This window comes from Schistocerca gregaria, chromosome 7 (assembly GCF_023897955.1).
Source record: "Schistocerca gregaria isolate iqSchGreg1 chromosome 7, iqSchGreg1.2, whole genome shotgun sequence".
Taxonomy (NCBI): domain Eukaryota; kingdom Metazoa; phylum Arthropoda; class Insecta; order Orthoptera; family Acrididae; genus Schistocerca; species Schistocerca gregaria.
In genome coordinates, this window is record NC_064926.1 from 486790725 (window position 1) to 486803126 (window position 12402).

The window sequence follows — 12402 nt, forward strand, 5'->3', positions numbered from 1 at the left end:
TGAACAACATTATACTCCGAGGATTACAGCGTGGGCAGAAATTTCCAGTCACGGACTTATTGGACACTTTTTTTTTGAAGAAACTGTGAACAGCTAGCGTTATTTGAGCATGCTTCTCAATAGGTTCATTCCACAGCTTCTTGCTACTGCCTTGCCCTTCAACATGCAGTGGTTCATGCAAGATGGAGCAAGGCCACATACTGCAAACACTGTGTTGGAATTTTTACACGAGCAGTTCGACATGTGGATCATTTCACTCAGATTTCCAGGTCGCTTCAATGACGGACAAAATTGGCCCCCAGAATAGTCCAGACCTCAATCCATGTGACTTGTTTCTTTGGGGGTACCTAAAGGAAAAAATTTTCCCGAAACATCTACGTGATTTAATGGAGCTCAGAAGACTTATTCTTCAAGCTTGCAGTGAAATTACGCAAGATATGTGTCGTAGGGTAATCACTAACTTCAGTGTTCGTTTGAAGGAAGTTAGGAAACGAAATGGTGGAAGTATTGAGCATGTGCTAAGTTAGAACAAATCTCCATGGACGGCTCTTCTATGTAGTATATGTTCTTTTCAGATTGTATTGACAATAAAGATTGTATTCAAAAACAAAATGGTAACATATTTCGTGCGCCACCCTGTATTACTTTTGTTTCGTTCGATGACTTCCCTTCAGTTACCAGGAACTGCAAAGTTTCTGACAAGAAGTCATGAAACCAGTCGCACACCTAAGACGATTAGAACAATGCATGCAGAAACAGTGAAGTGGTGGGGGGTGGAGCGAAGCTATTTTGTGCTGCTTCCGAATCGAGATCCTCCGTATCGACGAGAGAGATGTCTGAGGAGATAGCGCTGGGGCCCCTGGCACTCCGCGACCCGCCTTGCAGCAGAACGTCGCGGGCAGCGGTCTAGTGCGGCGCGGGGGGTAACAACCTCTGGCAGCTTGTGGCGTGCCAGGAAGGACCGTCACAGCCCAGCGCGCCCCACTGCCGCTCTGCACTCTAATCCACTCTCCCTTGCAGTCTGCCACACTATCCGCCAGCTCAAGAGAATCTCCTACGACGCCCACATTATAGCGGAGTAACGGAGCTGCGTCTGTCTCTAATGAGTCCCAACTTCCGGCTGAAATTCGACCTTCGATTTCGCCTCCAACTAAGATAGTTTTCAAACGGAGAAACGTATGAACTAGAAAATGGAAATTAACGTGCTTACCCAATGCATATAATATTTTTTTCTTAGCCCCCAGTTTGATGGAATAGTTCACAGTTATCTACAGAAAAGTATTGTCTTTAGACTATCGCAAGGAAATTCTCTCGTGTCTACTCGTCATCACCGATTTCGTCAAGTTTTATGCTATATGTAGCACTTAGCCTGAAATCAGAATGATGGGAGCTCGAGGGCCAAGCATTTAGAAAGAATAGCATTTTTGAAGTGGGTCAGGAAAGGAATGAGCTATTTACACTGATATGACAAAACTCATGGAATACCTCCTAATATCCTGTCGGAGCTCCTTTTGCCCGGTGTAGTACAGGAACTGGACGTGGCATGGACTCAACAAGCCGTTGAAAACCCCCTGCAGAAATATTGATCCACACTGCCTCTATAATCGGGTGTTGCCGGTGCAAGATTTTGTCTGGTCAACAGCACAAGGTCGACGATATAAAGTCAGTTCGTAGTAAAAGTATTTCTGTTACTGATAAGTTAGGTGTACAGTATTTAACAGTCATTTTCTGAGCATTGCGGGAGAATTAAATGTAAATTTAGTTTCTATAGGGAATCGTATAACTCTCTTGGCAAATGCCTTTCCGATATTGATGTCTGGAATACTCCTCTGTGAATCTGACAAGGGCGAGATTGACTCAATAATTAAATCACTGAAGACTAATATGATGGAGTACCTAGCCAAATATTAAAGTACTGTGCTGCACTTGTTAACCCTGTACTTAGCCATATCTGTAATTTTTCCTTTCAGAAATGTAAGGACTATGGTATGAAGATTAGCATCTCCAAAACGAAAGTAATGTCAGTGGGAAAGAAATATAAACGGATTGAGTGCCAAATAGGAGGAACAAAGTTAGAACAGGTGGACGGTTTCAAGTACTTCGGATGCATATTCTCACAGGATGGCAACATAGTGAAAAAACTGGAAGCGAGGTGTAGCAAAGCTAATGCAGTGAGCGCTCAGCTACGATCTACTCTCTTCTGCAAGAAGGAAGTCAGTACTAAGACTAAGTTATCTGTGCACCGTTCAATCTTTCGACCAACTTTGTTGTATGGGAGCGAAAGCTGGGTGGATTCAGGGTACCTTATCAATAAGGTTGAGGTTACGGATATGAAAGTAGCTAGGATGATTGCAGGTACTAGTAGATGGGAACAATGGCAGGAGGGTGTCCACAATGAGGAAATCAAAGAAAAACTGGGAATGAACTCTATAGATGTAGCAGTCAGGGCGAACAGGCTTAGATGGTGGGGTCATGTTACACGCATGGGAGAAGCAAGGCTACCCAAGAGACTCATGGCTTCAGCAGTAGAGGGTAGGAGGAGTCGAGGCAGACCAAGGAGAAGGTACCTGGATTCGGTTAAGAATGATTTTGAAGTAATAGGTTTAACATCAGAAGAGGCACCAATGTTAGCACTGAATAGGGGATCGTGGAGGAATTTTATAAGGGGGCTATGCTCCAAACTGAACGCCGAAAGGCTTAATCAGTCTTAAATGATGATGATGATAAATTGTCAGTTTCCTAAACGATCAAAGTACTCAGTAGTAATGCCACGTTATAAAAATGGAGAAAGAGATAATGTAGACAATTTTAGATCTATTTCTATGTCATCGGTGTTTGCTAAAGTTATTGAAAAGGCTGTATATGTAAGGATAATTGATCATTTTATATCGTATAAGTTGCTATCAAATGTACAGTTCGGCTTTAGAAGTCGTTTAACAACCGAAAATGCTATATTCTCTTTTGTCTGTGAGGTACTGGATGGATTGAGCAAGAGACTTCGAACGCTAGGAATATTTTTTTTTTATTTAACTAAGGTGTTTGATTGATCACGAAATCTTGTTTCAGAAGTTGGACCGTTACAGAATACGGGGAGTAGCTCACAATTGGTTCACCCCTTACTTTAACAACAAACAGCAAAAGGTCATTATTCACACTATTGAAAATGGCTGCGATGTGGAGTCTGAGTGGGGTACGGTCAGTTGGGGGGTGCCCCGTGGGTCAGTATTGGGGCCACTCCTGTTTCTCATGTACACTCCTGGAAATTGAAATAAGAACACCATGAATTCATTGTCCCAGGAAGGGGAAACTTTATTGACACATTCCTGGGGTCAGATACATCACATGATCACACTGACAGAACCACAGGCACATAGACACAGGCAACAGAGCATGCACAATGTCGGCACTAGTACAGTGTATATCCACATTTCGCAGCAATGCAGACTGCTATTCTCCCGTGGAGACGATCGTAGAGATGCTGGATGTAGTCCTGTGGAACGGCTTGCCATGCCATTTCCACCTGGCGCCTCAGTTGGACCAGCGTTCGTGATGGACGTGCAGACCACATGAGACGACGCTTCATCCAGTCCCAAACATGTTCAATGGGGGACAGATCCGCAGATCTTGCTGGCCAGGATAGTTGACTTACACCTTCTAGAGCACGTTGGGTGGCACGGGATACATGCGGACGTGCATTGTCCTGTTGGAACAGCAAGTTCCCTTGCCGTTCTAGCAATGGTAGAACGATGGGTTCGATGACGGTTTGGATGTACCGTGCACTATTCAGTGTCCCCTTGACGATCACCAGAGGTGTACGGCCAGTGTAGGAGATCGCTCCCCACACCATGATGCCGGGTGTTGGCCCTGTGTGCCTCGGTCGTATGCAGTCCTGATTGTGGCGCTCACCTGCACGGCGCCAAACACGCATACGACCATCATTGGCACCAAGGCAGAAGCGACTCTCATCGATGAAGACGACAAGTCTCCGTTCGTCCCTCCATTCACGCCTGTCACGACACCACTGGGGGCGGGCTGCACGATGTTGGGGCGTGAGTGGAAGACGGCCTAACGGTGTGCGGGACCGTAGCCCAGCTTCATGGAGACGGTTGCGAATGGTCCTCGCCGATACCCCAGGAGCAACAGTGTCCCTAATTTGCAGGGAAGTGGCGGTGCGGTCCCCTACGGCACTGCGTAGGATCCTACGGTCTTGGCGTGCATCCGTGCGTCGCTGCGGTCCGGTCCCAGGTCGACGGGCACGTGCACCTTCCGCCGACCACTGGCGACAACACCGATGTACTGTGGAGACCTCACGCCGCACGTGTTGAGCAATTCGGCGGTACGTCCACCCGGCCTCCCGCATGCCCACTATACGCCCTCGCTCAATGTCCGTCAACTGCACATACGGTTCACGTCCACGCTGTCGCGGCATGCTACCAGTGTTAAAGACTGCGATGGAGCTCCGTATGCCACGGCAAACTGGCTGAAACTGACGGCGGCGGTGCACAAATGCTGCGCAGCTAGCGCCATTCGACGGCCAACACCGCGGTTCCTGGTGTGTCCGCTGTGCCGTGCGTGTGATCATTGCTTGTACAGCCCTCTCGCAGTGTCCGAAGCAAGTATGTTGGGTCTGACACACCGGTGTCAATGTGTCCTTTTTCCATTTCCAGGAGTGTATATGATAGGCCTTCTATTATTACGGGTAATTCTAAAATATTTCTATCTACTGATGACACTATCTTGGTAGTAAAAGGACGTTGTGTGCAACACTGGCTCGGTTTCAAATAGTGCAGTTCATGACATCAGTTCATGGCTTGTAGACAATGGACTAACGCTACATCATAGTAAGACTCAATTTCTACAGTTTCTAACATACAATTCGACAAAACCTTACGTTTTAATTTCACAGAATTGGCATAAGATTAGTGAAACTGAACAGTTCAAATTTCTAGGTGTTCAGGTAGATAGTAAACAGCCATGGAAAGCCCACGTTCAGGGTCTTGTTCAAAGACTTAATGCTGCCATTTTTACTATTTGAACGCTATCTGTAGTAAGTGATCGTTCGACGCGAAAATCAGTCTACTTTGCTTATTTTCATTCGCTTATGTCGTATGGTATTATGTTTTGGCGTAACTCTTCCGATTCTAAAACGATATTTTTGGCTCAGAAACGTACAGTTCGGGCAATATTTTCAGTAAGCTACCACAAGAATTCAAAATTCGCAGCAGTAATCCACGCGCTTTCAAATCGAAACTGAAGAGTTTCCTCTTGGGTCACTCCTTCTATTCTGTTGAGGAGTTCCTTGGAAAATCAAGATGATTCTTATGTCATATTGTTGATTACGTTTACTTAAACTTATGGTTTGACATTTTTGGTTTCATAAACATTTTATTTTCTGTCGGTTATTACTTGCAATTTCATGTACTGACGCGTTCCATGACCTTCGAGATTTGCTCCTCAATTTGGTCCTACGAAACTAGGCGTTTAAATTAAAACCTGACCTCTCCATTACATCCCATTAAAGTTGTATGGGACCATGTCGAGCGATCTGATTGGCCATTTCATTTACTCGAATCTCCCAGGAAGTTCTTCAAACCAACCGAGAAGGATTGTGGCCAGGTGACATGGCGCATTGCCATCCATAAAAATTCCATCGTTGTTCAGGAACATGAAGTCCATGAGCAGATGCAAATCGTCTCCAAGTAGCTGAACATAACCACTTCCAGTCAATGATTGGTTCAGTTTGACCAGTGGACCCAGTCCATTGTATGTAAACGCAGCCCACACCATTATGGCACCGCGACCAGCTCGCACAGTTGACAGCTTGGGTCCATGGCTTCATGAGGTCTGCGCCACACTCTTTCCAACCAAACTCGTGATACCCTGACCTACAGTCGTCTAGGGTCCAACTGATATGTTCACGAACCCAGGAGAGGTGCTGCAGACGGTGTAGTGCTGTTAACAAAAGAACTCGCGTCGGTCGTCTGCTTCCATATTCCATCATCGCCAAATTTCGCCACACTGTCCTAACGGATAGTTCGTCGTGCGTCCCACTAATTCATTTTTTGAATTGCTTGTCTTTTAGCACTGACAACTCTACGCTTGCGCCGCTGCTTTCGGGCGTAAAAAGTGAAATGGTTAGAGGTAATGCCTGAAATTTGATATTATCGGCACGCTCTGTGGATCTCGGGATATTGAATTCCCTAACGATTTCCGAAATGGAATATCCCGTGCGTCTAGCTACAACTACATTCCACGTTCAAAGTTTATTAATCCCGCCGTGCGGTCGCAATCGCGTCGGAAACCTTTTCACACGGATCACCTGAGTGCCAATGACAGCTCCGCCAATGCACTGCCCTTTGATACCTTGTGTGTGTAATACTACCGCCAATTGTACACGTGGCTATAGCTATTAAATGACTTTTGTTACCTCTGTGTGCGTTAGTATTGTTTCCATTCTCCGGCTGGTGCGACGGAAACAGTACAGAACAGTAATCCGAAGATCGTGGGGAGAAATCTTACACAGAATATTTTTTATTTTCAATTTTTACGTTACTGGCACTGCAAGTAAACCAGAATAATTCTTGATATACTGTATTTGTTTATCTTTTCATGAAAGGTATAAAAAGGAACAAACGATGTTTTGAAAACAGTGTATAAGATGAATAGCTGAAAAAGTAAAGCACAGAATTGAAGCTTTGTCGGATTAAGGAAGAATTAAGATACGAGGCTTCAAGAACTAGCTGAGTTTTGCTATTTGGATTGCAAAATCTTTCATTCCGTTTATCTGCCCTCTAAGTCCTTTGCAGTCTTTGGCACAATTATACTTTCATCTTCAAAATCAAGCCTCAAAGTTTTTATTTTTTCACCCTGAACTTTTAATTTATTTTCCGAATTTCTCAGTAGTTCCTGTACTTCTTGCTCAACATACAAATTGAATAGCGTACAGTACAGGGTACCCCAAGGCAAACGTTGACTCCCTGGTTGCATACATTACATTAGCATGGAATGATGACGGTCCCTGTCTGCAAGAGGAAATACTGGACGATGCACTTCATCTGGTCCTTTTATAGAATGATGACGATACGTACCTACAACAAGAGGAAATACTCTACTAAGACTTGTTTCGGCACTTCCTTAGAACACAGTGGATCTTCCTCGAGACACCGGACTGTATGTTCTGCCGACTTGTCTCGAAGCGAAATTCTCCATAGCAGATAAATGCATTTCTTTTGTGGGACACGCGAAGTGTTAACACTTGTGCAGAGACTCTTGCGTGACATAACCTGAATGCCAGAATGTCGTCCTTGTGTAGCACGCGTTCAGATACAAAGCACAATGTCAGCTTTGACGTCAGAAACCAATACTTGTTCCAGATATTGTTTTCGCAGGCTTGGAACTCTGGCAGGGGCGTCTTAGCATGCAGTCAGGAACTTGCCGGTCTGTACTGCCGTAAAAGTGTACGCTAACGAGATAGACATTTCTTTGATAACCCCACATCTACACACAGCAAGTTACTTCAAGTTGTGTGGTGAAGGATAATTGTAGGACCACTACAGTTTCCCTCCTTACCTGCGTCAAAAGATGATGACACGTGGGAATAACCATTGTCGATAAACCTCCTTATGAGCTCTGTTTTCTCAGATTTTCTCGTCGTGCTCATGACACGAGACATACACTGTCTGATCAAAAGTATCCGGACACCTATTCGTGGACATTAGAGTGTATCCACACTTGGCCTTTACGACGGCCTTTAACTCTTCCACTGAGGTGTCAGGATGTCTGTGGACGAATGGCAGCCCAGTCCTCCTCAAGACACAAGCCACAGAAAGTCGTGATGCTGGACGCTTGGATCTGGAGCGCAGTCGACGTTCTGATTCATCCCAGATGTGTTACATTGCGCTCTATTCAGAACTCTGAGTCAATTTCAGAGATTCCACTGTCCAAAGCCGTTACCTCACAAATACTGTTTTATGACAGGGTTCATTGTCGTATTAATACTTTCACCGTCCCCGAACTGTTCCTCTACTGCACGTAGTAGGCACTGCTGTAAAACCTGTTCATGTTCTTCGACAGTCAGCTTTTTCTCAAGCGCAGTAATGAGATCACACCCTAACGATGCTACAGTCGCAGGTTCGAATCCTGCCTCGGGCTTGGATGTGTGTGATATCTTTAGATTAGTTAGGTTTAAGTAGTTCTAGGTCTAGGGGACTGATGACATCAGCAGTTAAGTCCCATAGTGCTTAGAGCCATTTTTGAACACACTTACGACGAAAAACACCCCGAACCCGTAATACTACCTCCTCCGGACTTTACTGTTGGCACATGATGGCATACCAAACCAAAAATCTTATATCGGATTGCCACAGAGTACAACGTGGCTCATCAGTCCAAATCACTCGTTTTAGTCATCCACTATCCAGTGGCGTCGCTCATGCTTCGCTCAAAACTGGCTACAGAAATGGATGGCTTATGAGTACCTGCGCCGGCCGTGGTGGTCTCACGGTTCTAGGCGCGCAGTCCGGACCCGTGCGACTGCTACGGTCGCAGGTTCGAATCCTGCCTCGGGCATGGATGTGTGTGATGTCCTTAGGTTAGTTAGGTTTAAGTAGTTCTAAGTTCTAGGGGACTGATGACCACAGCAGTTGAGTCCCATAGTGCTCAGAGCCATTTGAACCATTTCGAATCCTGCCTCGGGCATGGATGTGTGTGATATCCCTAGGTTAGTTAGGTTTAAGTAGTTCTAAGTTCTAGGGGCCTGCTGACCTCAGAAGTTAAGGCACATAGTGCTCAGAGCCATTTGAACCATTTTTTTTAGTACTTGCTCGGCCACTGTACCCCATTTTTGTAGCGCCCTGCTCAGTCATTGTGCCAGCTGGACTGCTGGTTGCGCTTTGGAACTAACGAGTCATTCGTTCCCCTGATTTCATGCGATTTTTTACAACGACACTGTGCAATGTTCTACGGACCGTTTCCGCCAGTACATGAGGTCTGCCACGTCTTGGTTGTTCCTTCAGCTTTCCTCTTCACTGTCACACCACCAACAATCGAATTCGGCAGCTTTAGAAGGTTTAATTTTGTTGATGGCTTTGTTATTCAAGTGATACCCAATGACTAGTCCACATTCGACGTCACCGTCACTGAGCCCTCCTGACAGACCCATTCTGCTGTTACTGCTTCTCTACTAACAACAGTCCCCGCCTCCTTTCATGTGGGCCCGCATCTGGTGGTCAATATTCGTGCTACAAAGAGGTGTCCGGATACGTTAGATTAGATAGTGCATTTGGGACGAAGTAATATGTTTACACATTCTTTTTTAGAAAGTACGCTCTTGGAATTCCAGCCTCTTCATGATGATCAACACCCCTTACCATTGGTGTTTGTTAATCTTCTCCATAATGTTCTCTCGTTTACGAAATGACCCCGTGATATGGAGAGGGAATGCAGTAGTCTGCAAAGCTGGAAGGACGCATATATATCTGGTGGGATTTCTTGGTCAGATAAGAGGAGGTAGTTAAAGCGTCGTTGGGGTAGGACGTGAAGAGCGTGTATGTGTAAGATTGCGCAGATATGTCGGAACAAGTGCGGCAGGGCACGAGGGTTTATTTACAGGGATGAAGCAGTAGGGCGGTTAGGGTCAAGTTCTACACGAAGTTTAGTAAATTCGAAGGGGTTCATTACTGGAGCGGAGGCAGGAACAGGGATTAATAAGTGGACACAGAACGCGAGTGGGGGGGGGGGGGGAGGAGATGGGGGCAGGTATGTAAGCTGAGACGGAATATATGGCGTTCGAGGATCTGGAGGGGTGGTAAAATTTTGGTGCCGTGAAATGCAGGCGATCTTGGCATAGGTGAGAATTAGTCAGATGGATTTGTAGCTGTATGGTGTGGTAGAGAGATGCAGTCTCCGTGTGAACACAGGGACTTCTGCTATTTTCATTATCTACTCCAAGGGGTAGAGCGGTCTGTTGGAGATGCGGTCCACTGTAGAGTTTCGGTACTTTTCATCAGCCAAATAGGCAGGTTGGCAGTGAGGCAGGGGGACGGAACGGGTGAGTGGGGGGGGGGGGGGGGATACCAGTTGGGAGTAAATAATTGTCAGGGGATTAACAGCAGTCCCAGCACTTTCCCTACAACCAAGGGAAACCTACCGAAAACCTTGGTCGGAACAGAGAGGGGGGGGGGGGGGGGTGGAACTTCTATTTTATTCATGGGACAATGTTGACCATTGCTCTGGCCAAAAATCGTTACATATGATAAACATGTATGTATGTGCGTGTGTGTGTGTGTGTGTGTGTGTGTGTGTGTGAGAGAGAGAGAGAGAGAGAGAGAGAGAGAGAGAGAGAGAGAGACGGGGACAGGGGGGAGAGGGATAGAGGGGGTTTAAGGCAGTGCCACTTTTTTATTGTTATTAATCATTTACATTCCAGAAAGAAGTTTTCACTCTGCAGCGGAGTGTGCGCTGATATGAAACTTCCTGGCTGATTAAAACTGTGTGCTGGACCGAGACTCGAGCTCGGAACCTATGCCTTACGCGGGCGAGTGCTCTATCATCTGACCCCGGTCCGGCACACAGTTTTAATCTGTCAGGATGTTTCAATCATTTACATTATTTCTACTTGGAGTGGGCTGGCAGCGGCCAAATTGCCGCTCTTCAGTCATTTGGTCACATAAAAAGAAGAGTTGAATTTTAAATACTTAATAAGATAAACAAAGTCTTTGAAAAGATGAAGGTGATGTAACGCAAAATTGTGTTGACTATCACAAAGATATGATAGGGTCTCCTGGCAACTGTGGGAAAGGCTTAGCATGCGGGTCATGTTTGAGAGGATGTTGTATAGAAAATACGAAGGAACTGGTAGGTGGTATGTAGTTGTTAGGAGATCACTGGGATGGAAACTAAGCGAGGAAGGAATGGGTGGAGCTAAATTTGGAGCTGGTAGGGTAGGTTATTGCTGGAAGGAAGGGTAGATTTCAGGGATGAATATCAGACGGGAAGGCGATTGAAATTATGCTAGTATAACACATGGAGTGTACGGAGTTGGAAGGAAAATGAAACTTGTTGATAGAGATGCGGTAGGAAGCCAGAGGTTTCATAGATTGGGGAGATTGCTGGTCACTGGGACCCAAGTTTATGGGGAACATAGAAGAGGCGAAGGTGACCCGGAAAAGGTATGCAAAATTTTTAGCTTTTTTGGAGTATAGGTTGAAGAAAGTAGTCCGATACAGAAAAGCAGATAGAGTGCCTGTTGGCATGTTTCAGGATGTGGAGGAATGATAAAACTTGGGAGGGGCGAAAGTCCGTGATACATTAGCATAGGTAAGTGCAGGATGGTTGAGGATTTTACATGTGTGGATAATGGTCATCGACATGTTCGGCTAGTTGGTAGTTTGTCTACTCTGGGCTTTCTTTAAGACTGTTAGTAGCTGAGGGTTCCATGCTAGTTTTTAATCGAGTTTTAGTCCACCATACGTTAGCGTTTTAGATAAGTGGACTGGGTGATTGTGGATTGCCAGGTAAAGGCCTCTGGGAAGGATGCTCAGATGTTTTTGCCCATAACTATTGCCTAGGTTACCACTGGCTACGCCTGGAGGTTAAGTTGTAGAGATGGAGGGATCGCTGGGGTGGATGGAGGGTAGGATGGTTTCCAAAGAGGTTGATGTCGTCAATGTATAGGAGCAGGTACTCAGGGTAGGGTGGTTTTGGTTTTGGTTGTGTATAGGAGATAAAGGAGTGGTAGTGGGACAGACCCTTGAGGCACGTCTGCGGCGTCATGGAAAATTCGAGAGCGAGCGTTGCGATAGTTACATAGCATGGACGTCAGATTGGATGCAGTTAGGCGGATGTAATGGATTGCGAGCGCATACGTGCAGTTTCAAGATGAGATCAAAATGCCAGACACAGTAGTAGACTTTATAATGTCTTGGTAGAGGATGAGGAAGTGACGGCGCCTGTTCCGATGTTGGTGTACGTTATGAACTAGGGGAAGGGGTTGATCATCGGCGGTGGAGTCAGGGTGGGAACAACGCAGGACGACATGGAGTGACAGGTGTTGTTTAAGGTGCTTGGAAAGGATGGATTCAAGGACCTTGCTGAAGACTGAAGTATGGCTAATGGGTCTATAAAAAGAGATTTTACTGGAATGGTTCAAATGGCTCTGAGCACTACGGGACTTAACTGCGGAGGCCATCAGTCCCCTAGAACTTAGAACTACTTAAACCTAAGTAACCTAAGAACATCACATACATCCATACCCGAGGCAGGATTCGAACCTGCGACCGTAGCGAATAATAAGCAAAAAAAAGTCGATATTGTCGATTCCCCGAATGGATGAACTGTACATATATATAATTATGTTTGTACGAAATCCTCAGTGTATAAGTTCTTTTCGCACCTGGCCATTTT

General features: G+C 45.7%; 1 protein-coding gene across 1 annotated transcript in view; it reads left to right on the plus strand.

The window, feature by feature from the left end:
- LOC126282145 (cyclic AMP response element-binding protein A-like) overlaps nt 1–12402 on the plus strand; it is a 633124-nt gene that overhangs the window by 533657 nt on the left and 87065 nt on the right. The gene's annotated exons all lie outside the window — the stretch shown is intronic.